The 5,475-nt window shown below is 39.2% G+C and overlaps 2 non-coding genes across 2 annotated transcripts; both read left to right on the forward strand.

Moving 5' to 3' along the window:
- The first annotated feature begins 2,937 nt into the window (after positions 1 to 2,937).
- LOC112486523 (U2 spliceosomal RNA) lies at positions 2,938 to 3,132 on the forward strand. The gene has a single exon (XR_003048979.1). It is a non-coding gene; the product is annotated as a U2 spliceosomal RNA (small nuclear RNA).
- A 417-nt stretch (positions 3,133 to 3,549) lies between these two features.
- LOC112486522 (U1 spliceosomal RNA) lies at positions 3,550 to 3,713 on the forward strand. The gene has a single exon (XR_003048978.1). It is a non-coding gene; the product is annotated as a U1 spliceosomal RNA (small nuclear RNA).
- Positions 3,714 to 5,475: the final 1,762 nt, after the last annotated feature.

The raw sequence follows: 5,475 nt of genomic DNA on the forward strand, positions 1-5,475 counted from the left end.
AAAAATATTGTCTAGTCATAGTGGATGCCTTTTCTAAATGGGTAGAATTGTTCCCATCAAAAGCTGCTGATGCTATTACAGTGGCAAAAGCATTGGTCAAAGAGATTATACCAAGATTTGGTATACCACAAACCATTTACAGTGGCAATGGAAGTCATTCCAAGTCATATCAAACATTAGTAAAAAGATGAAAATAAATTTAAAAAACAATTGTGCTTATCATCCACAAAGTGCAGGGCTTGTGCAAAGAACAAATGGAACAGTGAAATTAAGACTTAAAAAATGCATGGAAGAAACAATACAACCATGGACTAAAGTCATAGACATGGTAGAACTTTATATGAGAATCACATCAAATGCTGAAACAGGATTGACACCATTTGAAATAATATATGGACGACCATATAAAATACCTGAATGTTTTTCAACAAAATCCTGCTGATATGGATTTAGTAGACTATATGACTAAGATGCTGAACACAAAAGAAATACAAGATTCTAACTGTATGCCAGACACTCCTATATCTTTGCAGAGTGACAGTACGCCAATCCAGGTCGGCGACTGGGTGCTGATAAAGGTCATCAAAAAAAAAAGTTGGTCGAGTCCAAAGTGGGAAGGCCCATACCAGGTCCTGCTGATGACGCCTACAGCCATAAAGATTGCTGAACAACCATCTTGGATTCATCTTTCGCATTGCAAGAGACAGAGGTTCTTAGTACAGGATCCAATTGGTTGAGGGGAAGTCAGACTACAAAGGGGTGTAGCTATTACAAAAGCTATACGTCTCAACGTTGGTGACGCAGGGAGATCCTCAGCCATTTAGCGTGATTTACTGTATTGGGCTAACCATAGTCCTGCAGACATAAGATGATTGACAAAGAGAGTGAAGTGCTGGTAACCTCTCCTCTCAAAATGATGACGACAAAAGATACTCGATCCAAGCCAAAACCATAGCACCCATTTCATAGATTGGGTCTTTCACAGCGACTCTCTGTGTGCATATTGATAATCATAGGGGTCGTCTTTATACTACCCATCATATTAATCCTGGAAGAACCACTGAGGAACAACACCACCACTGACCACTCATCAATGATGAAAGATCCAGCAGAGCAACACCATTCACACAAGAGAGTAAAAAGAGAAAACACTGAAGCAACGAATGGTTCTAAATGTTTAAAGAATTATGGTGGTATTACTATTGAATATACTGTATATTAGGTAAGACAATGGCATACATATTCGATCTGTGTTCAGTAATTAATTGCAAACATTTGAACTACACTTACAAACCTTATGACCTATATGTGTGTTTTCATTATTATGTCCAAAGCCCAATGTGAAAAGAATTGGCTGCCCCGTAAAGGATGGTGTGAAGATTGGAACATGGTAGTAGGATATACAGGTCAATGGATTCCCACAATGTCAGATAAAAATGTGTACAAGGACATTTGGAATCAACTGAAAATCCAACATGATTTTTCCAACATCCAAAATCCGATCACTATTTCCCTGAATTGGACTAAATTACCAACGGGGAGTAATTGGAAACTCTCTGGTAAAACAAATCAAACTGAAATATATTTGGTCCTTGGAGTAGATCAGACTGGAGTAGATCTAATGGGATTCATTAGAGTAGTAATTAGGAATGAAATAACAAAACATGACGCAACTTTGTTGATACCTGTAACTCAATCTTCCCACCAATTTCTAATAAAACCAAAACAGGAGCATTTACTCCTCATAAAGGCAAAAGAGATATGAAAGTGAATGTGTTATGAAAAACCTAGCCTAAGGAGCCATAATGTAGGATAAGAGAATTTGGCATTCATCAATAATAAACAGGAGGGAACCCACCTTCTTACTCCATACCCATTCATATACTCACACACGATCACATGATATGTCATCTGATACTTTTGTAAACTAAATAAAAGTGCAGAGGGAGGGTGCAGCAACTCAGAGTTGATGAGGAAGCTGCCAGAAGAGCAAGCTGCACTCTTGCATGTTAGAATAAACCTAACACTCATTCATTAGCTGGAGTTCTCTTTTTAGCTTGTGGTTTGCATGGGCCAAATCCTCCAGGTTATTGATCAGCTTGTCAACCTCTCTGTGTAGGCTCACAATCTCTAAATCTGCTTGTCTGAAATGAAGCAGAAATAACTTACCCAATGCTTCCTGGACATTTACTGTCACACTGGGGTCCCTCATACGCTCTATCGTGTCGTTAATGTTAGCCTTGCACTGTGCTTGGCTCATACCGGTAATATCTGCTCTGGCAGAGCTAGAGCACACGATTGGGTCTGCCACAACGTCAAAAAGGGACACATCTTGAATACTGTCTTCACCATCAGAGAAGTGTAGGGGTGCCATTTTAGTGAGATTAGGATGTGTTATTAAATTAATTTGTTAAAATTAAAATGAATCTCTTAGATCTAATAAAGTTAGGTTGTAAGTATTATGTGATATGGTTATCACTACTATTAACCTTTTAAACACACCTTAAACAAACCTTACAGTTACTAAGCAAACTGATAATTTGTCTATTGTTGAAACAAATATCCAAAGAAGCCAACAAAACCAATTTGCCTTACACGGGGCACCATTAATATGTAGGTGCAATGGGTCGAGTGCTCATTCACAAGTTAACTTTAATTGTTATATTATCCTACTAATATAGCAATAATGTATTACTTGAAGTATTGCACATATACTACATTCAATAGTATTCAATAACAATTAAATATCTGAAGGATTGTTGGAGTTCTTGACAAATTGGGTGGCTTCAATTAATAAAGTAACAACACAGACAAACACAGTTTACAAAAACAATCAAATTTATTAATACAACACTGTCAAGTTAATGACGGTGATTGAACTCATAAACAATGACCATAACAACAAAACAAGGCATAAGTGTGTGCGTGCGTGTGTGTACAAGTGGTCGATCGGCCTTTTGGCTAAGATCAAGTGTAGTATCTGTTCTTATCAGTTTAATATCTGATACGTCCCCTACCCGGGGACCTTATATTAAATTGATTTTTGGATCTGGGAGATGGAATAGGGGCTTGCTCCGTCCACTCCGCGTATCGACCTGGTATTGCAGTACCTCCAGGAACGGTGCACCCCCTAAAATTGTGAAATATAAGTATCCAACTGAGTTGTTTCAGCAATAGTGACGTTCTTAACCTATAACAGGTCATAAAAAATTTCCCTATCCGCTCGTTCTAATGAATATAAGTGTTTTGTCTGTGTAGTTGATGTAGAACACGAGACTGTACTCTGCTTATTAAAAGTGTGGCTCTTTTAATCCTCCATAATAATAATCCTCCTTTTTTCCATTTTAAACATACTACGTTCTCTGTATATATATATGTGTGTGTCTGTGTGTGTGTGTGTGTTTTTTTATTTTATGTTTTGTTATAAATTATGACATTGGTGTGGTAGTGCTTGAATGTGCTTTGTTTGAATGCGTTTCCAGGTGGTAGCACCATCAGTAAGAAGGGTTTCCGAGTGTATGGGTTGGCAGTGTAACCCGTGTACAACTCATACTTACCTGGCAGGGGAGATACCATGATCAAGAAGGTGGTTCACCCAGGGCGAGGCTTAGCCATTGCACTCCGGCTGTGCTGACCCCTGCGAATTCCCCAAATGTGGGAATCTCGACTGCATAATTTCTGGTAGTGGGGGACTGCGTCCGCGCTCTCCCCTGATATACTTGTGGAACATAAATAATACAGAAACTTAACAGTAGTGATGTTCGATACCACCAATTTCCTTTCCGATCCGATACCGAGTAAAATTCGGGCTGGTATCGCAGATACCGATATCGATATTTTATCATTTGTCTTTTAAATAAAAAATGTGTATTTCAAATCATAGCTTCTTTAAGAATCCGAGGCAGAGGTTTTTATTTATTTATTTTAAACTCTGGAGTGTACTGAGGTAGCTGCCTCATTTACTATACAGTCAACACAACAATAGAAAACCTTGAGAACACAATCATATAAAATATGTCAAAACAATGTTTCAAACTCTGAAAACATGTTATTTGTAAAACAAAAATAAATAAAAAAATAAAATAAATAATCTGAGGAGCCATTTGGGACCCGAAAGAGTCGGATTTTTTCAGTGAACCGAGCCAAAAGAACCGGTTCTCTAAAAAAGAGCCTAAATTCTCATCAATAGTGACTGAGTGAGAGCACGGAGTAGAGCCCCTGTGCTTACGCATGACGCACACACCCAGGCGGAAGAAGAAGTAGTCCCACCAACCGAGCGTCACTTAGACAACATCTCAATAATTTGGATACTTTTCACCATGTTTCTGTTTAGGATACACCTCATCTCAGAATGCGTAAGTATCAAAAGTATCGATATTTTGATTTCAGAATCGATTTCAAAGCATAAAGATCCAGAATCGGAAGTATCGATATTTCAGGATCGATCCCCACATCACTAGTGAACTAATCTTTCGCTGTGAACGAATCATTCTTTGTGAACTAATCTTTCGCCTCGTTCTCGCAGATTCGTTTCATTTGTCACGTGAAAGAGCTTGGGTCTGTTTTGCTGTCATTCATCTTCAAATTGTAGCGTGTTTTTATTTCTTAGCTTTTCGCATGGTTTTAATTGCTTATGGCATTTTGTGTACTTTGTAGACTTTGTCAGCGGAAGCAAACCATGTTGCCTTCCGTATTTAGTGTCGGAGAACCGCAGCCTTCTTTACAACGCCCACAATAGGGCTAAAGCGCCACCTGCTGTAAAACGAATGAAATGATTAGTTCAAGATTCGTTCACGACTCGTTCGTTTTACTGTTTGAGAGTCAAAGATTCGAATCAATAAAAAGAGTCGGTCTTCCCATCAGTAACTGAGCCTTGAGGCGTGTTCACATACGCGACTGCGCAGTGGAAGAAGAACTGCGAGGTAGAAGGAACGGCAACAGGAAACACGTGAGGCGTGTATGCGCTCACGGAGGTGTGAATGGGTGTTGTGTACGCGCACCAAGATGCGCTCAGGTACAATGAAACAGTGCTTGTGATGTTATCAAAGTATATGGGGGAAAGGAGAGGCGTACCCCGTGGTCTACTCCAGACAAAGGACTTTGTCTATGTTTTCCTGATCCCAGTACTTTTAACGTTACAAGTTAACACTGAAATACTGACGGTTTACGAGAGTATGACACCGAGTCAGGAGGTTAGAAAAGAAGTGCATGCAACAGCCTAGCTATAAAAGCAGCACAGATTTCAGACAACACAATTCAATGTGCGCACTTAAACTGTCCCTAAGTTTAAATAGCACTTAACAATACTACAGATTAACTTCTTCTTCTTCTTTCGGCTTTGTCCCTTTTTCAGGGGTTGCCACAGCAAATCATTGATTTCCATCTCTCCCTGTTCTCTGTATCTTCTACTCTGACTCCAACTACCTGCATGTCCTCCCTCACTGCATCCATATATCTCCTCTTTGGCCTTCCTCT

The sequence above is a fragment of the Cynoglossus semilaevis genome, chromosome Z (genome assembly GCF_000523025.1).
Source record: "Cynoglossus semilaevis isolate Cse_v1.0 chromosome Z, Cse_v1.0, whole genome shotgun sequence".
Lineage (NCBI taxonomy): Eukaryota > Metazoa > Chordata > Actinopteri > Pleuronectiformes > Cynoglossidae > Cynoglossus > Cynoglossus semilaevis.